We start from the raw sequence: 25,739 nt of genomic DNA, 5'->3' as shown, positions 1-25,739 counted from the left end.
GATCCATGTTGAAAACTTAATAAGAGATGTGTAAAAAGTATTAAGAATTTACTGTTATTTTACTCATTTAAACTTTAAGTATCTAAACGTAACACACTCACGTGAAAGCTTAGCTAGGTATTTACATTAAAGTAACTTAAACTGTGCAAAATAACCCCACAATTACTTGATTAACCTCAACTGTCTCACTCTTTTGCTTTATGTAATGCTCTAAGACACATCAGATGTTAAATTAAAATTGTTTTAGTGTAATTGCACACTTTAGTTGTTTAAACTTCATCACAGACATGCAATGACGTTTATAATGTAAATAAAACCTGCTGCTTTGGGTAAAAAAAAACACTCAAGGACAAATATGATGACAACACTGAAATAGATTTCATTGGCTGTTTTCAATTCAAGTTTAGTAAACATCACAGGAATGTGGAATGTACTTAAGTATTGTAAAAAAGCACATTTACTCAAATACACACCTGGTAAATGCAGGCCTACACTTTTGTTGATAGTAATTACATGTTTTGAAAACAGAACATTGTGAGTAGGCCTACTTTGAATAACTAATATAGTAAGGTACATTTTAAAATTTACAATTGTACAGCTTCATACGGCTTGTGCAGTTTGCATACATTTCTGCAGAAAAAGATAAACACAATAGAAAATAACACATTTTCTTAATATGTAAATATGATTAAAAAAAAAAACAATTTTACACTTAGTGATGTTAAAATCCTTTAGCCTATGTACAAAGAAAACCAATCTGTTTCCCTGAATAACAAAATCTGATTAGTCATATGACCACCTTTTTTTGTAGCTGGTTCTTTATCCATACTCAGTTATCCACCATCATGTCTGATGTTTTGGTTGGCCATCTGATGTTCAAGGTAGTTTGAATGGGAGCTGGCTGGAAGAGCTCAGGGCACTATTACTCTGGTAGATGTCCAGTACAGGGGCTCTGGCATGGCAACACGCTTTTGACACGTGGGACAGGTCTGCTTGGTCCACAGCCATTCCTCTATGCACTACACCAGAGGAGCACGATATTTAGTTACATTCAGTTGTTTTGTACAGTGCTTTCATCAACACATTCTAAAGCAGCTTTACAAAGGACTGTATCTCAATACTCCAGTGAATAAGACACAGGGGACAATGGCAAGTATGAAACTCCCTAAGATGGTTATGGAGAGTGAGGAAGAACTCTTAAGAGAAAACAAATGCTCAGCAGCTAAAAAATAGCTCATCTGAAAAGTCCAGGTTTCTGGGCCATTTATATTTGGCACTGATTGATTTCTGAAGTTGAATTTGTTTCTAAAGTCTGAACCTTTACCTCACTGTGGAAGCTGTGGGAACAGTGAAGCTCTCTGATAACTCCTCCTCCTTTGCGTAGGTCGTCATGGCAGATCAGACACAAACTGTCTGCATCACTCTACAAAACAAACATATCAACCAAATAATTTTGTTTCACCCCACATTATATTTGATCAACATTACAAAAATGCAATTCGATTTCTAAGTTTTCTGTGAAGTAACCATTTAAATAAAGTAATAGTCCACTGAATGTCATAAAATATATTCTTAAAAAAAAAAAAAAAAAAAAAAAAATATTTTTTTTTATAGATAAATTAAACAGAATAAAATAAATAAAAAAAATAAAAACCAGGAAAATAAAAGAGAAATTGCAACATTTTTTCTCACAGTTCTAAATTGTGAGATATATACTAAAAAAATGCAAGATAAAAAGAATTGCAAGTTTGGGTGGATTTGCAAGTTGCAATTCTGAAAAAATAAATTCAGAATTTTGAGTTATATCTCACAATTTGGACTTTGAAAAGTATTTTTATAAAGTTATTATTCCATGGCGGGAAAAAAATAAAAATAAAAAAATAAATGGAATTATAAGATGTAAACTTCAGAATTTTGAGATATAGTCAGAATTGTGATATAGAAAGTTGTGATTTCTTTTGAAAACAGGCTGCTTCCATACAATAGAATGGGAATGGGAATAAGAATTTATGCTTAAGTGAAAGTAGGCCTATAATTGCTTTGCAAATATATGACTAAGTCAAAATTCTAAGTATCTAAACAAAATATTCAAACATACTTGACTGAAAGTAAAAAAAAAAGCATAAAAACCTGTTAAAAATTGGTTATATGTCTCAAAAGGTTGTTTTGCTGCTTGTTTTTAGATTCAGGTTATAACATATCTCGTAGTTCCACTGATATAGCCTCAGATTTATAGCCTTGCCAAAGCATTATATCATAACAATAAAATGATCTTATCTTATATTTGCTTATCTTATCTAAATGCTCTTGTGATTGCATAACCTATTGTTAATCATTTACATTTTAACACGTTAAAAAGCAAAATCACACCAACCAGAGACATGACATTGCGGCTCCTAAACCGAGCCTTTCTCTCCAGAGGCTCGTGCACCTCAGGGATGGTTGGGATGGCATGTGGGTGTTGTTCACATGCGCTTCTCTTGGTGTGTGCTCCCTCCTCGCTATTGGCAACATGGCTGGACAGCGAGAGCACGGCCTCGCCTCACCGCTCTGAAGCGTGGCAGCGTGCAGACAGCAAAGATGCATCGCATTCAGTTGATCCTGAAAAATATGCATGCATACAAAAAAAAAAGAAATATCAAAATTCAAAAAACTTTCATTATTAAGGAAGTTACTACAGTATAAAAGCATTAGTGAGAGCATTAGTGAGAACTTTAATTGAAATTTCACAATTTTTAAAACACTAAAGAACATAAAAGAGTATATTTTGAAGAATTTTTTTTTTTTTTTGGTTTACACACAAATTTCAGTCAGTGGACTCCAATGTTGTTTTATTTGCAAGTTTTTGTTCCACTGCTTGTACATTTAGCAATTACAAAAAAAATCAAGTAATGAATTCAACATGAAACATGACATTTTCAAGTGGGTCTGAAATAGTATTTTCTTGTTCAATGTTCTCAAATAATTTTTGCTTTATTTGCAACTTCAACAAAATGCTTACAAAAATATGATGACAGAATTTGATAATTAAGAATAATGATAGTATTTCTTTTTGTTTTTTGGAAAGAGTATCTCTTAATGGCAGCAGTAGTTGAGATGCAGAAATCCATGTTTGTGTAAAATATGATGTTTCATACTATCCAGTATGTGAGAATGATACAAAGCATTTTATATGTTGATCTCACATGGAATACAACTGCAGAATCTTACATAATTCTTATAACTTTTTAAATCAAATAAAATATTTAAAAATGTTCAAACTTCATTGGCATTTTTGATGCAGACACAGCACAAATAGAAACCCTATTATCAAAATGTTAATTTCAGGATAAACTGCTCTTAAAGAGTTTGGATTATGCAAAAGTGTCCTGCATTGATCTCTGATATCACTAACCTGTAAATCAAAGTGAAAATTAAAATGCACATTTTGATTCACAGTCTAAATTAGCCATTTTTGTATGAGACATTAGCCATTGTATGAGACATAGAATATAGAGTAAAAAAAAACATCAACAGTAAACAGAAATAAAAATGCTAAATTAACTAAGAAGGTAAGAGAATTAAATTGCTTTAGGAAAAGCCCATTAAGCAAGTGTGCTCTGAGATACTATTTAAAAAGTGTTAATTGAATCAGCTGCTCGGTGGCAGTCTGGAAGAGAAATCCAGAGCCTGGCACCATAATAACTGGTGTGTTTCTGCTCCCATTTAACATCTTGGATACTGAACAAGCTACACACACACAAACTTATACTGGGTTCTAACCGGACACGGAAGTGAAGCTCTGCGACTGGCCAGTGATCGACTTGGAATTGGGACATCCCAACTGCTCTTCCTCTCAGACTCTGGCTCCTCTTCCTCCTCATGTTCTTCTTCTTCCTCCTGCTCCTCCACCTCTTCCTGCCCTTCATATCCTCCCTGAAATGTGGTAAAGATTTCATCTTCCTCTTCCTCGTTCTCCATGTTAAACAACTGTAGCTGTCTTAAGGGTTTGAGATGAATACCTCTGAAAGAGAAACTGTGAGGAGCAGCGGCTTGAGGCTTGCGACTGGGGTTCTGGACGGGCCTTGGATTGCTGATTAAGCTTCAGTAATTAGATCCCCTGGTTTTCTTATCCCATCTGTTTCCTCTGGAACTCTAAGCCTTATTGAGACGACACAGGGACCGATGCAAGCTGCTTTAGCTCCTCAATAATCTGTTTAGGAAAGAGGTGGGGACTTGGAAGAGGAGGGAGGGGATTCTCAAAGCTCTCTGGAAGTATCCCACTACAGATCTATTCAGAATGTTCTAAATACTTTGGATACTGCATGTAGAGCACACTAATGCAATGCATTCTTGAAAAAAAAAAAAGAGAAAAAAATCAGCAAAAGATATCCAGGTTGGTAACTCTGGTATGAAAAAAATGTTGCCAAAGAAACATATTTGGTTTTTGTCTTCAGATTAATAAGATGTTAAAATAAAAAATAAACTTCCTTAAAGATTTTCAGAAAAAATCTTTGCTGTTATTTTCAGATTTCAAAACATCCGGAAAAAAAACCATGCATAAAAGTAAAACCCATGTTTATTTACCTTATACAACCTACACAAACTGAGTGTGAAAGGCATCAGTGAACTGGATTATCATTTAAGTAGTTACTATAAATGTTAAGCACCTTAGAGAGTGCACTCAAAGGGGCGTCTAAAATTGGACCCCACAGATACATGTTACCCACATGGACTGAAAGCCAAACAGAGTATCAACAATAGATGAAGTCATGACAGGACATTAGACGTTACTAAAATTAAGTGTGACTCATTGGACAGGTAATGCTATAATCTATTGAGCCACTTAGTCTTGATTATATCAATCTGCCCTTTTGTCAAATATCCAAGAACAATCAGGAAAGAAGTTTCGTTTTTGCCATTTCAGTAGTTTGTGTAAAAGTTGCAAGTAACATTATTTTGAGACATGTATCAAACAAAATCCTAAATATGGATTGCCTGTAGATGGAAGCATTGCACAAAAACATTGTTTCCTCACATCTCAGGGACTGTCATAAAAAAGACTAAAAAAAATATGAATATGTAAACATCAAAAAACAACAAGGCTTCCATTAAAAACAACAAGATACACTGCAAGAAAGATGATACATTTATGTAATGTTTATGGCAGATTTAAGGGTCAGGTCTGCTCTAAGAGTGTTTTGATTGAGTCCAATAACCAGCTGGGTTGAATTCATTGCTGAAAGCCCCCACAAAATCTGCACAGATGATGTTGACACATGATGTGCCCGGGCTGGACGTTGCTGTTTGACCCAGTTCAAAAGCAGACTGTATGAGCTCAAGGTCATACTTTGTAAAAGACTGGCACAAGATGAGAAAGAACATACTTAGCATCCTAAGTTAGGTTCAGACCAGTAGCAAAAAACTGACTGAAAAACAAATTCAGGGCAATATTTAGGGAAAACAAGCTTTAATGGAAGATATTTTCTTTCCTACCCACCGGCTTCTTCTTCTGAGACAAAATTTCTAAATGTAACTCCTCCTTTAGGGCTACAACCATCAAAACTCAGGACAGGACTTTCAGACTGTTCTGACTTTGTATGCTATATTTTCTAACTGATCATACATAAGATTTTCAAAAAACTGATGATCAAAACTATGAAGAATCCCTTTCACAAATTAAATCTAATACAGTTTTTAAAGCTACATTCAACAATTCATTAAAGATTAGTCTAAAATCTATTTATCTAAATCATACTAGCAAACATGCTAAAACATGTTAACTTGTTAAATCATGCTAGAAACATGCAGTGTTTATAATAATGCTAGAAACATGCTATACATGTTAAATAATGCTAGAAACTTGCTAGAAAGTTTTAAATAATACTAGCAACATGACAGCAATGTGCTAAAGTGCCAGCTTGTTGCTAGCAATTAATGTTTCTAAATCATGTTAGAAATCTTCTAACATGTTAAATGTTAGTATGTGCTAATTTATGTTAGGAATGTGCCAAATCATGCTAGCAGCAACATGCTAGATAAGTGTTAAATCATGCTAGCTCATTTTCAAACATATTAATGTGTTAAATCATGGTAGTAACATGTCAGCTCATGCTAGTAACTTGCTAACGATGTGCAACATCATGCTTTTGCAAACGTTAAAAAATGTTTGAAACATGCGTTATAATATGTTAGCAACATACTAAAATATGCTAGCAATGTATCAAATATGCTTAGACCATGTTAGCGGTAATGTATTAAATCTTGCTAGCAACATGCTATATCATTTTAGTAAGATGCTAAAACATGGTTGCAACATTTTATTGACTGTCTCAGAGAGAAAATCTTCAAACTTCAAACCTTGCAAAAAATTTCAAACTTTCAAAACAAGGCTTTGTCAAGCCAACATAAAAGTTTGTCATCTAACTTTATCTATCTTGTTTTGTAGCCTAATTATTACCGACCTGGTCTTCCTTCTGTTTCTCTCTCCTCCAGGTAAGATATGACATGTTGTTGGATCTGATGTATTTTGCCCACCAATATTCACACTGTGGCCACAATTCCTCATATCCAGACGCAGCTGAGTCATCATATGACAGAATAACCTGATAATTGTGATTCCAACACTGCCGTAGTGAGGGTATGATCTGAATAATATAATAATAATAATAATAATAATAATAATAAATAATATCAAGAGATTACTGAGATATACAGTATGTGAAAAACAGTACATGAAAAAAGTTATATGTCAGAAGTCATAGTAGACGAAAAGTACCGGATGAACCAACTATTTGCACTGAGATTCTGAAAAAGTGGGCATTTGAGTGACACTGTACTATCCCATGAGGCAACAGGAGATGATTTGTGAATGGCAGTGAAGTTAACACAACTGATGCTGGTTGATCACATGACAGTAACAACATGGCAGATGTAGTATGTCCAAATTTCATTCATATTAATTTTTTTTTTTTAATGGTAATAAAGTAATTTTTCAAACCAAAAATTGCACCTACTAGACAGTATATAATTTTAGATGCAATATATGAGTGTCTAAAAACGGTATTGTGGCCATGATTTGTTCCATTTGTTTAATTAAAATCGTTGTCATGTAATTTTACTAAATTAAACCAAGGGCCACACATTAGTACATTGTGGACACAATCTAAATGAAATTTAAATTAAATAAATAAAAAAAAAAAGGTACGTAAGAATTAATAATTTGTGGGAACGAAAATCTTACAGATTTAGAACAACCTTAAAGGTGAGTAAATGATGACTTTCATTTTCATTTTCGGGTGATATTCATCCCTTGATTTACTTTTGTCATATTTCAAAGATACAATGAAAGTAAAACAATGAAAAAGTGACTGAGATAACTGTTAGTCAGTGATGACGCTGTTAGTCTGAGAAATCATACAACACTTTTGCCGTAGGCTAACCAACCACAGATTCCCGTAGGCTAACCAACCACAGATTCCCCATAAACCACAACAGATTCCCCCTATATATACAAAGCCAAATACAGAAAGATTCTTCTTATACCTGTTTGAAGGGAGATCATCATGCTGACTCAGAGTCCTCTCTTCATGAACCATTGTCAGCCGTTGTTTTTTGAGCTGAAGATGATATCCTGAGCAAAGTACACTTGAGTTTTGTTTTGAATGGCTCTTTGAGGAAGTTGGTCATGTCGGTGTGTTGATCAGCTGACGTTTCTTTGAAATGTAAAGAAAGCAAAGATGACAACCTCCTTAGTATGCTGTCCTAACATTTTCTCCAGTTCTGGTCATTCCCTCCCTGTGGTAAGTCGAGGTTAGCTGTCATAACAGTTTTTTTTTCGATTAAGCTATTAAATGCAATTAACTTAAAAAGAATAACATGAAAATGAATCAGGGTAATAACGTTCACAGTCATTGTTGTGTATAGCCCATGATAGAAGAAGAAAATCACTTGATGCATTCCCGCATCAAGCTGCCACCCCTCAGAGATGTTGTTCTCCCTGGTACAATCACTTGAAAACATGAACATAGACTGGCTCCTGACATTTATTGTGATATTACTATATGGGCAGTACTACCCCATTTTTTGACAATGGGCCTTAAGAAAGTACTGAACATCTTGTCCAAGGCCTTTATTTTTTTTAGGTTCCAGTACTGAAGAGTGCTGTATCCAAGCTGTACCTAAAAGAAATGTCTTGTTCTGTTTCAGTTTTTGGCTCTCTTCACGAAAGTCACAACAGCATCCGATGTTCACTTCATGTTTGTTGTATGTGATGATACGCTAATATCAATGTAAGTTTGATGGATAGTCTGGGCAAATTTTGTATAAATCTACATTTCCCAGAGATTATTTTAAATTCGAAACTTTTATTTTATTATTTCAGGTTATGCTGAAAGATTCACAAAAAATGCAAACCAACAAACAAAACGAATGTAATCCATTCAACGTGTTGCTACCAAAACCTGTAGGTTTTCTTAGTATCCTTAAAGTCAAACATAAAAACCGCTCCTATTTCACCCCCTCTTCATGCAATGGTCTGAAATGACTTTTCAGCTGACGCCACAAATCCCTCTTTCGCTTTTCAGCCACCTCTTCTCCAACCAAGCAGATTTGGCATATAACAGCTACTTTTACAAACCCAATCAATTCCCACTAAAATCACGTCCTTTCCACATTTCCACATTTCTCACTGAAATTGTTTTACTCTGAAATACAGATTATGGATGTAAAATAGTTGTGTGGAACGGTTTGTCATGTGGACTTGGGAAGGGAATAAAAAAATCTGTCAAGTCACAATTACATGAGTTTTAAAATCAAAAAGCAAATGGTCGTCTGACTCACTTTAGCAGCAGACCCAAACCAACAAACACATTTTGTGGTTAACATACAAGTTACCCTATCTAAATGACCCAAAAATACATCCCTTGAAATAATCTCCTAAAATCACATAATGCTCTTTGTGTAGTTAATAGAAATTTAATTAAATTAAAGGACAGTATTATTCCACATACAATTACATCTTTGATTTTTAGTCCATGTAGGCCAAATGCTTTGTCTAATAATGGTGTCTAATATTAGAAAATGTCTAATATTATGGAAATCATCTGATTGAGGTAAGATTTTCCTAATATTATATGAGGGCATTGTGAGTAGCACAGATACTCTGACTGCATGATTAGAGCACTGGATTGTTGTATCATGACTGCAAAATGATCCATGACGCTTTAATAACCAGTAATCTTTTCCTTGGTTTTTCATCCAGTGTAAGAGAACGGAGGTGGATGCCCTTCACTCCTAAACCAACAACCTATGATAGGATATAAGCATATAATAATGTCGTTTATGTGTCAGAGCTGATGTCCAATGCTACTTTGAGCGTGATATGAAAATAAGATGTCTACCTTAAATGTGCAGCCCGCTTCAAGGATGCTTGCCAGTGAATCTGTATCCATGCCTGCATACGCTGAGGGTGACGTAGAGATCACTGTAGTCCTTTCCCTCCGAAACAGCATGAAGTGGTTTTCTCATCTGGTAGTAGTTTGACTGTCTGCAGCCGTTTGCCTGAGAAGGGAAGCTCATTACCGTTTCAACAACTGAAAGATTGGACTGATCTTGATTTTCATTAGACTCATATCATTGTGATGCTTAATTTTTTTTTTTTTTTTGTGGAAACAGAGATATGAAACATTTGGTGTATGTACATTTAAATTTGGGGAATGGTTCTGTCATAAACATGAGTTTAATGGCCAATTATGGAAGCAACATCGTGGAAACTTTTAAAAGGGATACTCCACCCGCAAAATGAAAATTTGTCATTAATCCACTTACCCCCATATCGTTTCCAAAACTGTAAAGCGCTCAGTTTCGTCTTCCGAACCAACAATTTAAGAATATTTTTGGATGAAAAAACCAGGAGGCCTGTGACTGTCACATAGACTGCCAAGTAATTAATAACAGTGTCAAGGTCCATAAAAGTATGAAAGAATCGTCGTCAGAATACTCCATCTGCCATCAGACGTGCAATCTGTGTTAATATGAAGCGATGGGAACACTTTTAAGGTGGTTTTTAAAGGATCCGCTGTTTTATTTAAATCAAAGCTAAATACACATAGAAACAGCACAGTCATTGTGGCGCGGATTGACACAGAAGAGCAAACAGCATACTGTGATATGGAGAGACCAGAGGAGGTGACCGTTGGCAAAGGGAATTATTGAATAAAAAGTCGTTATTTTGTCTTCTTCGCTTACAAATGGCTTGCCCACTGCTCCGGGTTGTGTTTCACTGTGTAGGTGTCCACTTTGGATGGGGTTAAATGCAGAGCACGAAAATTTATGAGTCTGGGTCAACGAACTTGGCTGTATGTATGTCACGACGTTTTTTCACGCAAATCAAAACCCAACTAACCCAGGATTGCATGTCTGATAGCAGATGGAGTATTCTAACGACGACTTTGATACCTTTTATGGACCCTTGACACTGTTATTTTATTTGGCCAGTCTATGGACAGTCACAGGCCTCCTGGTTTTCATCCAAAATATCTTAAATTGTGTCTGAAGACGAACTGAGCTTTTACGGGTTTGGAACAACATGGGGGTAAAGTGATTAATTCCAAAATTTTTCATTTTGGGTGGAGTATCCCTTTAACTATGCTATGTTATGTTACACACCCTGTTTGTGGGTCGATACGCAGCACTCTTCCCTGCATTGTAGCAGGCCAACCCACAGTTTGCCCTCAGTGTCTAGCACATACCGTCTGTTATGCCTTCATCTTTCTCCATGTTGTAAAACCGTTTCTGCGGTTTAGCTTAAACAGAAATAAAATAAATACAACCGATTTTACAAACCACACTAAGCTTAATTTTTTACATCAAGAACCACAGTCCAATGCAATGCAAACCAAACTCACACAGCCCTCCAGTCTGGATGTCATAATCAAACGCCTCCACCATAAACGCCAGGCTGTCATGTAGTAGAAGATGTGGGGTTGATCCAGTGACCCAGTCCAAACCATTGGAGAGGTTGCACTTGGTCCAAAAAATGCTGGACAACAGAGTGGGTCAGTGAAGAGGGTGTACCAGCACGCCCCATCCGTCACATCGGGCGTCATGTCCAACACCCATGGTCACCTGCCCACAGTAAAGGAGAAGTGCGAATGGAAGGCGCAGTCTAAAGTGGGAATAATTCAACTGGTTTATGTAAAGAATTAAAAGTTTAGTTTAACCCAAAATGAAAATTCCTGTCATCATTGACGCACCCCCATGGCCAGTCCAAACCTGTTATGACCTTTCGTTCTTTCTTCATTTGTATCCCACTGACTTGAAATCATTGGAAACAAAACTGTTTGGGGGTTTCTTTCATAACATTCTTCATATTATCTTCTGTTGTGTTCAGGCAGAAGAGCAAATGCATACATGTGTTGACTGACAATAAGGTTGGAATTAAATGATGACATAATTTCCAAATCTTGTTTTTGGGGACACCCCGCCCTCCAGCCCCACGAAACCAACCCTACATCTTGATATTCAGGCCAGAAAAACTATTATCAGCTTTCTGTAAAAAACAAAAAGCCAAAACTACAATGCAAAATTCACTCTCCACAGAGCACACACCTGATTCATCTCTCCAACGACAGTATCCGGCTGCAAAAAAACCTGCCAACTGGATCAACCTTTCCATCATTGACAGCGGTGGTTGGCTTTTCCCTGTCATCAACGTTGGCGACAGGTGTACCTGCAACGCTTTATGCCCCAGTCACAAATGCTTACACGAGTTTCCCGACCTGCAAATGAATGACGTAACCACAGCTGCCTGTCCGTGGAACCACAGAGCCCTACAAGTTTTCCTGTGCAAACGATAAGACATTTGAATTCAATCAACATTATATATGCATTTGCTCATCTCAATTTGAAATCAATGTCTAATGCATCCTGTAAATACTAATGCAAACTTCAAACACTGACTACAGATTTTTATTTGTGTGTAATCGAGTTATATTAGTTGGGGTTGCATTTATCCCATTGAAGAGTCACTAAAAAAAACGCGCCCCACACGAAACTAACGGTACAGTGTCTTCATGCTTACCTGTGGCAATACGGTCTATTTTATTGGTCAGTGAGTTTCCACCGGCCTGAACCCTTTTACCCCGTAATATCAACTTCCAACAAAGTGGAGTCCATCGCCCTCCCAGGCTGATCTGCTCCTCACCGACTTCATTCCTGTTCTTGGATACTACATTCAAATTTTATGGACCGACACTGACCCTGACAACTACACAGAAGTACCGTTCATGTTACTGGATGGTTCCTCACACAACCTTTACCTTAGAAAGACGGTTTAGTTAAGGCCAAGAAAACAATGTTCAGTAAGAAAACGAGAGATGCTGGGGTAGTTACAATTTCCACTCCAGAATAAACTAAATCCATGAGAGCTTATTTTAGCGAGGGATTCTCTAGACATTTAAACGGGGATTTCTTAAAAACGCTTACCAAAGCAAAGGGATAGATATTTAGTCATATTACCAAAACTCACCTTGTCTTAAAACAACGTCTTATGGGTTTAATAGGTTGGACGACAAGTGTAATGTTCTGCTCCTGCTGCTGTTGTTTTCTGTAAAGGTGTCTATTATCCTTAAATATAACCGTATAGTCAAAAAAAAAAGTCTGTGGTCAACTACTGGTTTCCCCAGAAACCGCCCCCATGTTTTCTGGTTTTCGAGTCTTTTAGTTTCATTCCTTATGTGAAAACTCTCTAAATACTTTAATGGAGGTTTACAGGTACGTTATCCCTAAACAGGTCTACGAGTTACTTAGGCAAACGTTGATCAACGACAAACAATCCAGATTAATTAAGGGGTTGGCTTGGGGGTCTTCAGTGGGCGAGTACTAGCGCACCTCATCTTCTTATCTGACAAGTCTTGCGGGTTTGAGTCGTTCCTTCATCACGCGGATGACAGACCCATAAGCTTTAACCATAACTGTAAAAGGCTTTAACCCATTGGTCTCAAACTCAGTTCCTGGAGGGCCACAGCTCTGCACACAGTTTCGCCCCAACCCTAATCAAACACAATGTGATCCTGATCCAGCTCATCAAGCTCTTCTTTCAGGATTACTGCTAGACACTTCCAAGCAGGTGTGAGTTGAGCTAAACTCCTGCAGAGCTGTGTGCCCCTCCTATTTTGTTAACTTTGTCTTTTTGTCACGTGACGTGTATAGCATTGATAAAGAAATTAATTTACAAGCTTCCTTTACAAACGGGTGCATAGTTATTATTATTATCATTATCATTATTATGATTATTTACTCTTACAGTTTACTGCTTTTCTGGTCTCAAATTGCACCTTTTTACTTCTCTGACAGTTTATAAATGTGTGAATTTCTGTCATGATAGTTATTTTTCCATACACTGAACTCTGGTTTATAAACAAAGGTAATAAAGAATTGGTTATAATTATTATTAAGTCTCTTTTCCGACTCAGACTGCAATAGGTTTTAAGAGCAGGGATCCTCCAACCCTGCTTCCGGAGAGCTCCCATCCTGCAGACTTCGAAGTCTCCACAACCCTGCGTCCAACACACCTAGTCTGTAATTATTCAAGTAGCCCTGAACACCTTGATTAGCTGCTGTTGCCGCCCCCGAGACGACTCGTTCTTCCCGAGTCACATTAAAGATTCGTTCAAGAACGACCCATCATTAAATTAATATAAACTACATTTAATTATGGTATCATCAATACAGAACCTCATTAATTATTTTTTTTTGAGCCACCAATGAATAGTTGATTGTATTTAGATAACACATGAACTGCAATTTCATAAACAGAATCCGTAAAATCAACCCTATCGATCATTCATTTTGACACTTACTGACGACACATTAATGTTAAATGACAGTCATAGCCAGAATGTGTTTACTAAAGCAACTGCTCAGGTTTACTAATTTGTCAGTGATCCGTCACGCTCCGTGTCTACTCACGCGCACTGTTTTAAAAATGCACTGTAAAACTAAGCATTATAGATTATGTAACTTTACGGAAAATTGTTTAAACTGAACCGCATAGTGCGTTAAAGCTGACCATCGTTTTTCAAAAGACAGACAAACCATTACAAGTTTAATTTTAACGAAGTTAACACTAACTACAAATCAACCGGGACAATCAATACGAACTGTAAACATCAGCACATTAGTGCATCCTTCTTGGAAAGGTGATTCAAAAATCACGTGATAAAGGCAGCATGCAGCCTTTGTGAAACAAGTTTGTGTGTGGCTCATATTTCCTCGCAAACCACGGACTTTTGTAGTGTTCGTACACTTTTATAAAACTATATCCCCTTTTCCTCTCTGGTCGCTGTTCTTCTCGCAAAGTTTTCAATTACTGTGCAAAGTTGTCCGGTCCACGCCCCAATGTGATGTGTACCGTCTTAGCAGGGGATAGCTGCGTGCCCTCTGGGTCTCCTGCTTTATCACCCTGACAAGTCATCACATGCCTCGCTACGCCTAATAGAGGATATATGCAAGAGAGAGGAGTGTTGACCCCAGTCCCTCAGTGCTTTGGTCAATAATGAGAACAAAAGGCGTGGATTGTAGCTAAAAAGAACCTGATTTTGCTGTGCACCCATTGCATGTGTGTTTTTTCGTGGGGTGTTGTTTTTTTGTGTGTGTGTTTTTGTTAACATTGTTTTTTTTTTTTTTTTCATAACGCGTGTTTGTTCTATCCAATCACAGGCATTAACAACTATCAAATAACAAGATGTTTTTGTTTTACAGTATATTTCATTAAATCAGATTGAAGCTCTACCTACCACGGTGTTTATGGTTACATCAGAGCAAAGACAGGATGATTATACAACACAAACAAGTGGTTTTCATAATGCAGTTATAGGGTACAAAGGTTTTTATGGTGTTACAGGTAAAAACAATTGTTTGCAAAGATGGTAACCACGCTTTAGGCTTTCCGAGCGGACCACAGTCTAAGAAACTCACAGAGACTGCTTGCTACATTCTGCCCCCATCTTTAGTACCGGCCATTCGACTGTTTCTCTCCACCCCCCAAGAAATTTCCTTCACTGTGCAGAATTTTTCCATGAAAATGTTCCATACATCAGGAATCAGTTACATAGCCGAAAAGCAGAATTCTGCTGCCGATGCTGCTTATGCAGGATGAACATGTGCAAAGTGGTTCACTTGTTGGCCATGACAAATGCAGTTGGGCTGAGCAGCACAGAAGTGTACAGAGCTCACGTTTTGACAGCAGTGGGCTTTAGCACGGTTGAGACGTTCCATCAGAAGATGATCAGTGGTGGCTGAACAGCGTGACAGAACAGTACTGATCTCTGATTCATTACGCCTCTTCGATAGCAGCCTCTGCAGCCCCCTCCATATCCCTGTGTGAGAGACAACAATATTTTATTGTGGTTCTTTGTCCATTAATCATGAACAGTAAGTACACTTCTGATCAAGGTTTGGGGTAAGAAAGAGAATTTTTAACGTTGCTGAAAAAAGTCACCAAGTCTTGCAGTCTTAACATCCTTGATCCTTCAGAAATCATTCTAATATGCTGATTTGCTGCACAGGGGACATTTCTTATTGTTAGCAGTTTTGAAAACATTTGTGCTGCTAAACTTTTTTTATATGGTCAGTTTAATTTGTACTTGCTGAATTAAAGTATTAATTTCTTTCAATAAGAAAGGAAAGAAAGAAAAAACTACCAAAGACTGGCCAAAATACTACATTTCGGAACAAACACTTACCCCACTGCAAGGTGAGCTTTGTGACCTTCTGCTCAGGTGTGACTTTAGACACATATTTCTTGGCTTCATATTTGTTATGGGGTTTAATGCACACCTCAACAAACGGCTGTAATCAGAGAAAGAACGATTATAAATACTATCACACACAATAAAGTCTAAGAATAATTCAGATCATCAGGACACAAGTTACCAGATATCAATAGGAGACTTTTTGGTTTTTGCCAAATTTCTCCACTCTTCCCAGTCCTCCTTCTCAGCCCAGGTCCTTTAACTTCAGCCACCAAAATCCTGATAATGAGAAACACCTTCACTCATATCAACATTATCCATCCATCCATTTTCCAAACTGCTTATAATCTGCAGGGGGGATGGGGCCTATCCCCAGCATCTCGGAACCCACTATTCACATTATATTATTCTTACTTTAGAAACATACAGCAACTACATTAAAACCACACTACGGGTGAAGTGAATAACATTGGTTATATAATCTTTACAATGGGCACCTGTCAAGGGGTGGGATATATTAGAGAGCAAAGTGTAAAGTCAGTTCTTGAATTTCATGAGTTGCTTGGAGTGAGTGACTTTGATAAAGGCCAAATAGTGGCAATCAAAGCATCTCTCAAAAAAAAGGCAAGTCTTGTGGGCTGTTCTTGTGGGCAGTATGTAGTGGTTGGTACACGAGATGGACAACCGGTGCTATCGGAACAGTCTGGGTCATGGGCGACATGTGGGGAGCGAAGTGTAGGTGGGTGTCTGGTCTAATTACATAGAAAAGCTATTGAAGTGCTTATAGCTAAAAAAAAAAAAACTCAATGCTGGCCATGATTATAAAGGTTTCAGGACAAACAGTGCATTGCAGTGCTGTGTAGCCCCCGCAGACCAGTCAGAGTTTCCATGATAACCTGCGAAAGCACATACCAGGTGGGCATGTGAATGTCAGAACTGGACCATTGAGCAATTAAAGAAGGTTTGCCTGGTTTGATAAGTCATGCTTTTTTATGCTCTGGCCAATGTTGCTGCTGGGTATACTTGAGTCCCTGCATTCATGCGACGTTACTTGAATATGTACCGCCTACTTATAGATTTGCTGCAGACCACACGGCAGTGGTGTTCCTTGTGGCAGTCAGTGGCACTCTGCCACACTGCAACAATTGTTCAGGAATAGTTTGAGGACCATGACAGAGTTCATGGTGTTGGCCTTTGCCTCCAAATTCCCCCAGATCTCAATTCGACTGAGCATCTATGGGATGTGCTGGACCAACAAATCTGATCCAAGGAGGCCCACCGGAGCCACCACCGCTCTAGCAACCTGCAAGACTTCAAGGATCTGCTACTAATGTCTTGGTGCCAGATATAACAGGACAGATTCAGAGGAAGCTTATTGGAGCTGTTTTGGCAACACATTCTTGGGTGCTATCATGCTATTATTAAAAGGCAGGTGGTTTTAAAATTGTTTGTGGATGAGTCAAGTACTGCAATTTAAGTATTCCACGCCGCTGATATGGGATATGTAACACCACAACATAGAGCGTAGACTTTTGGGTTTATATGCATTTTTATTTTATTAATTTTTAAAATAAAAATAGAGTGTGCCGTGAGACTGAAATTTATTACCTTACTTGCATAAAACTTAGAACGTGTGGCAGGCCTGAGAACCTGTTAAATATTTGATTACACATATGAGTTACCCAGTTTACACCCATGATGAGAAGATTGTTTCTTTCCTTTTTTATGAAAGCAACATAGCATTATTAACCCCTCTAATCTTTAACTACAGTCACGGGGAGGTTATCAACATCTGGTTTTATTTAGCTCAGTAGACGTGTTTTCCGAGATTTCTCGGCACAACTTAGCCCCCGGCAGTGGGATATAAATGATAAATGTTGTGTCAAGGTAATATGGTCGATTTCAGTTAAAAGCAAAATCAAAACAGTGCGCGACAGAAGGACCACCTATAAATCATGTAAGTAAAACCTATAAACCAGAAGGCAGCTACGCTCCTTTGTGCGTTCGGCCCAAAAACGTCTGAAGTCTTTGTAAAGTTGTTTCGGATCGGTTCGTGTTTGGTGCAGAACCCTTCGCAGAGCAGCAAAGCAGTGGTTCATAGTGTCATGGTGAAGAGAGCCATCCCACGAGCTTCTCTACGCCTTGCTCTTCTCCTACTAGCTTCCTCTGAAACCAAGGCAGTGGGCCGACGCAGAAACGCATAAATTTCATCTATTCGTGTTTGTCTCTAGAGAGAAGAAAGAGGAAAGAAAGGCTATAATTTCCTGCGGTAATAATTCACAGATGTATTGGCAGAAAAAGAAGTTCTGTCTCGTTTAGTAATGGACTTTTGGTAGTCACTGCGTCCACAGCTTTCGAGCTTCCCGGTCGGTTGCATATGTACAAGGCACAAACATATAAATTATTTTTTTTTCACAACTTTTATCGGCCTGGATTCGGGTTTCCCACGTGACACAGATTGTCTTCAAAACACCGCCAATTGGTGGAGAAAACGGAGCCTCCATAATTTTTTTTAGCTTCGGCACTTATGTCATTCCAAATCATGGAAGTGGGAAGAAAATGGGGAAGAAAGACACAACAAAACACCTACCTTGTCTTTATAGCTGGCCTTCACCGATGTAAAAATTAAGCCAAGTTGCTCTTCATGATCATCATCCTGATTGAAAAGATCTTTTCGATGAGTGTATCCTGCTCCCCGATGCTTACAGAACTACACACACACACACACACACACAACAAAACAATGACAATGTGAACAGGTGAAAAAAAACAACAAAATGCAGTGATTCATTTTTTAATATTATTGATAAGATATCAGTGTTTATTCATATTTTGCATTAGCTTTTTTTTTATAGTTAAATTTAATTTTATTTTAGGTTTTGGTAGGTTAGTTAGTGTAATTTATGTCTTTGAAAAATACGTTACAGTTTACCTCGTAATTTTATTTTGTATTTCTAATTTTTAGTTTTGGAAAGTTGAAACAATGGAGAGTACGAGTTAGAAAACCTATTGTTATATTAGTAACCCCTTATTGTAGGTTTCCTAAAATTTTCCTCTTAAGTTCAGGCTTTTCATATATAGCGATAATATGTTTTTCAAATTTATACACTTTCAGCAGTTTTAGTTTTACTGTAGTTAACGATTCGACCACACCTGAAGCACGTAAACTAGCCAGAATTGCTCTTTTGAACAATTGTCCTAACTTAGGCTGAAGTCATTGCTTCTATTTCTTGAGCAACAAAAATCTTAGCCTTTTCCGCTACATATTGGATGGTTATTATCAATTTTATTGTAGAGGTATTTTGACCGATGTGATTTTGCTGTGATTCTTCACTGCCACCGCGGGAATACACGGTGAACATGAACCTTAACTCATGAATATTATTTAGGGTTACTTACAAAGAGATAAGGGGTATGTTTCTTTATAGTTCATTACATATCTTGGCCTTTTGGTAGAGAGTGTGTGTCTCTTGGGAAGCAGCCTTGTGCAGAATTGCATACCCTTTTATGTAAGTCTCAGTAGACCGCAGCATAAGTTTCTTATCATTTAGTCAACATGAATGAAAGTCTCTTCCCTCCCAACGTCTCTGTTCGAGCTCATCTCTTCTCATGTACAAACCACTGTGTACACTAGCACACAATAAAGCATAAGCAGTGTAACACTGCATCTCCCAGTGTTTTCTTGGATATTTTTATAAAGTGGTGTATCTGTAACATATAGTTTGTGTGTTGGTAGAATTAGCTTTAGTTTGTAGTGTTAAATATAGCAATCAGGAAGTTATAACCACGCATCAGATTGACATCTGTCTATATCCTTTATAATTTATTTGATTCATCTTTGTCAAAATATGGGAATCGCCTAAACAATGGTAGAGTAATCTTTATGAATTACATTAAAATCTTTTTAATGCATTATGTATCAAAATCGGGCACATAAGGTAGATGCTTGACCGCAACTCTATTTTGGGCTAATACAAATGTACTTATATAACACACACTATCTATTCAAATTGATCGAAGAAGGTTACATGTTCAAAAGGGCTTGGGGGGTCTAGTAAAGATTTTCTTATAGTGTATCGTAGGTGAACAACAGAGTTTTTAGCAACCAATGGCATTGCTTAAAGCTTCTATGCAGTGAAATCATCTCTCCAACACAAACTAACTGACAAACCAAATCTTACCAGGGCCCTGGTCGTTAAGACATAGTCTGGGGTGTTACCTTAATGGCAGATCTGTGCGGTCCACTGCATACGCTTTAGTTGCGATTTAAGAGTAGGAGATTCAGCCTGCATCAGGCAAGCTTAACACTCACAGCTTTGCTGATGACTCATCTGATTTTCTTCTGCTGTGAACCTAACAAAAGCACACACAAGAAACTTTATGGGGTTTAGGATGAGTGACACGTCCTTCACAGCTTCACTGGGCTGGCATCAGAAGCTCAGGACCCTGAACTAAAAAATCACATCTTCACGAGGTTTAGCAAGACCAATGTGAAACCCAATCTGCACATGCAGATGTCCTCTGGTTCTTTTACCAACATCTGTGAAAACCCTTGATGTCTGTGGATTTATAAAAACTCATAATGAAGGGGAAAATAACTTTACAATAAATGAGGACTTCAAAAGAGACACAAAAAAGTGCCATAAAATTAAAATTAAAAAAGTAAAAAAAAAACTTGGGGGGTCAGTAAAAGATGTTTTTTAATTTAAAAGAAGTCTCTTAAGCTCACCCATGCAAAATAATTAGAATTAAATTAAAAAATGAAATTCTATTAAAAATATATATATTTAGAGTTTTATATATAAATATAAACATCACAACATTCATATTTTTTAATTACTTTTAATTACTAAGCACACACACACACACTAAGCACACAGACACACCACACTCTGCACACACGCAAACAAACACAACCACACTTTTACCAAACACACACCACCTGTAGAGGGCCCAGTGTGTTGAGTACTCGACTCACTCCCGGATAGTCTGGAGTCCTTTAAAATAGCTGACAAAGCCTCAGCCAGCCAGTGGATAGAGTTTACGATACACAGGTCTGAAACACCGCATGAATAAATCTGCTTTGTCACACTTATTTACAAACTTACTCATTTATAAAGGCAATTGCCCTTAAAAAAGCAGTCTGTGCAATGCAAACAGACAATTGTTCTGCACAGAATTAGAGTATCTTATGGTCTCACCTGTCAATGAGCACCTGCACAGTCATCTTTTTGAACTGAGTGTGGGTGAGAGGAATGCCAACGGTATAGTCTCCGGACTGCATTCAACACCCGCAGGTCTGTGCACATGCTGACAAACTGCTCTGGAGGAAAATTACTCCAAAAAGCACTTCCCAAATGGGGCTGCCTACAGAGACAACAATTGAGAGAGAGAAGGTGTAAACCAATGTGTATTGTCATTCTTCTGTAAAGTGAAAATGTCACTCTTCATAACATTTAAGCTTTGTGGCTCACCCCCCACGAGTGTTTTCTGTGTCTCAGGTTCATGTTCATGTCCGACAGCACTCACACACTGCCTCACAGCCTCGCCTCAACAGACGCTGCTTTTAATCTCTCTCCGATACTCATCTGCATTCTGACTCTCTTTCTGCAAGTATTCCAAACACAACCGCCATTAGATATGATAGTCACCCAGCCATAATTAGCACTTACAGGATAGTTCACCCAAAAATTGGAAAAAAATACTATGATAGTCAATGGCTACCGGCAGCTTTAAGTTACTTCTTTAATCATATAGTTGGGAACTTAAAGGTCACACTAAACAGAAATTTCAGGCTGAGGTGAATCAATACCTAGACACAGACATGTCATGTTCTGATGGCAACAATTACAACATTTAAACAATATTTTTAATTAATATTAAATTTCCACTAAGATAATAACAACAAATATTTTTTCCACCAACTTTACCAGACTATGTTAATTTCAATAGAGCGGTAATTGCAATCTATGTAAATCGTAGGATTACATTTTCACTGTCCATTATCAACAACGCGAACTTTAAAAATGTGTACCAACACATTAAATGCGTCTACTTCATATGCCTCCAGGGGAGCAAGAAGAGTAATGGGCCAGGACCATTGAGGCAATTTTAAAGATCTCCCTCCATGCACCTGCAGAGCATCAGGGGAACAATGCAAATCAATTGTGGGCTTGGGTGGAGTGATGAGTAGGAACCCTGGTTGCTATCCATCGCCATTATTACTGTTCTAAATGTGTGGAGTTAGTACGATTTGGCTTTACTTTGATTGAAATTTAAATCCCTTTTTATTCAGAAAGGGATGCATTAAATCCAAAGAACATACTTTTTTCAGACGTTTATATAATGCTACAAAAATATAAAAAACTTTTTATAAATCAAAGAATCAAAATAAAATAATGTAGCAGCCACATACTGCTTTCAACATTGTCAATAAGAAATGTTTCTTGAGCACCAAATACGCTTCATAGAATGATTTCTGAAGGGGATAATGGTAGCATTGCATTCTACAGAAATATATTTTAATGCATTCAAAATCTAATGGACCCCACCACTTGTAAAATGGTAGGTGTGGAATTTTCTCCAATATATACATCTTCTAACCTGGGACCCTCTTGCTAGAGAGAATGTTCATGGTTGTGGTTCCACTGGTTGATCCGAACACCAATCAGCTCCGGCTGGGGAACTGAAGTCCTTCGTGCCAGGTGGTACTAAGATTATTTCTGTACACTCTCCCACCACTATGCCGAGGGCCCATCCACATTACCACAGCTGAGGGCTGCTGACTCTTGTTAGGCCCTGCGATCACCTGCAAAAATAAAAATAATAAATGTGAGGGAAAAGACAGCCATACCCCAAATATACATAACTCATGTGCAAAGAGTAAAAAGAATGCCAGACCAGGCCATCCTGTGTAGGGGGATTTTTGGATTTGGTCGTCCACATCCACGGAGTTTTCTCCTGCACAAGAAAAACTTATTAAGCCTGATGCTGCGTTGTTGTGCAAAAGAAATAGTACTAGCTGTATTTGGAAGCTTAAGGACAGAGCAATTACTTAACTTAGTTCAATTTAGTCAACTAATCCCCATAAGTGGACTGGGAGAAATAGACTGACGGAGAAAAACAAAAACACTCACTTAGTAAACACTGACCACAAATTTTTGTGATAGCAGGTGAATAAAAACAGAGGTGATTTGCGGGTGTCACTTACCTTAGGTCGATGCTGCCCATTCACACACAGGGCCAGAGTCGTGAGGAGCCGCCACGATACTTATAATTGAATGAGGCACACATGTGAACAGTGGACGCTGTGGAGAGAGGACCGGTGGAGTTGAGACAACACACACACACACACACACACAACACACACACAAACACATATTCAAACATTATTTAGCACTAGCAGGTACTCTCTTATCCATGTTGGCTGTCACTGATATTATCTGAATATCTGTGTAGTTTGAGTGTGTGTGAGTGGTCTTTACCACAGGTGTGCAGGCTGTATTGTCTAAGATGAACAGTTGAGATCCATTGGCCACCAGCACTTTACTTTGTCTGTCCTGAGTCAGGACTGCCCAGCATGAGGGTGCCTCCTGTAGACCTGAAATAAATAAAAAAAGAAGACCACTCTGGGTTAGAAACACAAACCCTTAGTAATTATATCTCACTCACATTATCTTTAATATATTATTTTTTATTCTTATAACATTACAAAGAAAGCATATTTTACCTGGAACCTCAGGCAACCGCCTCAATTTTATGTCATCAATATTTGTGGCAAAGTGAATCGCAAGGCACCTGTCAATATGGCAACCCCTGTCCCTTGGCGAAATGGAAAATCTTGGTCTCCAGCAACCTGACTCTGAGAAACTTCCTGTGAGAGAATCAGTGCTATGACTCAGCTATTAATCAATACTGATTTAAAGAAGCAATGCTTTGAAATAACAGAATCACGGATGCATCCTTTTGAAAATGTATGCATTCTCACATTGCCCATGCTGAAGTGTCTCTTGAAGCCACCCCAGAGATCGTAGACAAGCACAGTGCCATCCTCCTGAACACACAGCAGGTCATCAGACACCGTCCAACCCAGCTGCTTCACCACTCCACTCTTCCACTGAAACAGACAAACAGAGAAGTTACTTTACAGAATTTTTGTTCATGATTATAGTATTAAAAAAAAGAAAGTGAACTGCAATAAAAATTACAATTTAAAATGAGCTTTAAAAAATTAAGGTTTGCATATATATATATATATATATATATATATATATATATATATATATATGGCAATAAATAATAATAATAATAATATAAAAATATTACAATTATTAAATAAAACAAATAAGAAATATTGCTTTGTAATTTCATTGTAAAATAAAAAATAAAAAATAGAAAATTAGTAAAACTATTTTATTTTACAGTGAAAAATTACAACAGTGATATTTAATTTTAATATTCTTTTTTTATATTAAACCATCTAACTTTTATTTAGACAGAAAACTACATTGAGCCCATAAAGCATCTCCTTGTTGTTTAAGCGCTTCTATAACAAGTATGGGAAGCTGGTTGATGCAATTTGAGTTTCCAAATGCATGTTATAAACAATCCAAACTCAGAGCAGAGACAGTACATAGATGAACTCATGTGAAGCAGCATTTACTGCAAACTGAGCTGCTCTAAGATACCACAAACACCACAGGATAACAAACAACTAGGAAACAGTGCCGCGCATATTTATTTAATTAAATGGCAGTCTTTGTGATTTGATAATCGCGCATAGGCCATATCTTGATTAATCAGGCAGCCTTGCGTGCAGCTGTGTGTTCTACTGGAAAACTGGCCAGAGGCAGTCCTGAGGAAGAGTAGATCTCTAACTGAGGTCTGGCATGGAGAGGTCGGTAATGGCCCTTTTTAGAGAGCTGAAGAGGACAAGAAGTGTCATGTTTGAACTCCACAACACAGTACCGAGATATAAAAAAATAAGACAAGATTGCTGGGGTGATCACCAAAACCTCACGATGGGACCACCTATGGCGAGCCGCACACAGACACTCTCTCAGGCATCTGTGATTCCAGCCCCATCTCCTACAATTCAATCTTTTCTGTTTTAAGGAAAAAAAAAAAACACAAGAAGAGGGAGGCCAAAATGGTTAAAAAGCATAATAGTACTTGGCAGCACTGCCAATACTTTGTACAAACGTACTACGCAAAAAAGCCAGGTCAATATGTTTTCCTTAGATAAAACCTCAAGGTGACCCAGCAAGTTTATTTTGTCACATCTGTAGGACACAGAAGCAGTTTTTAGCTGGAAATTTCTCAGTATCTTACATCGCCATCGCGACCAACGGAGTCTAATCGTGCCATCTTAAAGTGTGACCTCAGGGTTGTTCGAGCACTGGTACATGTAGCAATGGATCTCTAACATTTCTGGTCTCTCAAAATTAGCTGAAACGACAGACAAATATATTAAAAAAGTGTAATGAGCAGGCTATTAATCTTGTAATTTACTTTCATATAAATAAAGTTTCTCTGGGACATGTCATGTTTAAAGCAGCACATTTCCTCCACTATCATTGGAATGGAAACATCAGGCTGTCCTCCAAGAGCCCACCAAGTCAAGGTCATGGCGGTAAATAGTCACAATAATTCATGTAAACAAGGGTCTGAATCATCTCATATTAAAAATAATTTCCTGTATTACAAACTGCCCTTTAAAACAAGTGTTCTAAAAAAAAAGGGTTATATGTAAGAACTTGGTTTTTTTTTTTTTAACTGCGAGGTTGCACCATATGAACTTAAATACTTAAATAAGGCTATTAAAAAACACTAATGTAAGATCAATTTCGTAAGGTTTAGACATACGGCTAGGAGCTTCGCGTTAGGTAGTGATAGTGGAAGTTGATCGATTCCTGTCAAAATATACAACAACACATTTTTAAAATCTCGATACTGAAAAGTGCATACTTTTGTACATTACGCAAAAAAACATAAAGCCTACATTAA

General features: G+C 37.5%; 2 pseudogenes; both read right to left on the bottom strand.

Moving 5' to 3' along the window:
- Positions 1-9,233: 9,233 nt before the first annotated feature.
- Positions 9,234-11,093, bottom strand: LOC122144224 (annotated as a pseudogene).
- Positions 11,094-15,126: 4,033 nt separating this feature from the next.
- LOC122144222 lies at positions 15,127-25,361 on the bottom strand (annotated as a pseudogene).
- Between the last annotated feature and the right edge of the window lie 378 nt (positions 25,362-25,739).

The sequence above is a fragment of the Cyprinus carpio genome, unplaced genomic scaffold (genome assembly GCF_018340385.1).
Source record: "Cyprinus carpio isolate SPL01 unplaced genomic scaffold, ASM1834038v1 S000006624, whole genome shotgun sequence".
Taxonomy (NCBI): Eukaryota; Metazoa; Chordata; class Actinopteri; order Cypriniformes; family Cyprinidae; genus Cyprinus; species Cyprinus carpio.
This window is presented reverse-complemented; position numbering and strand designations above follow the sequence as displayed.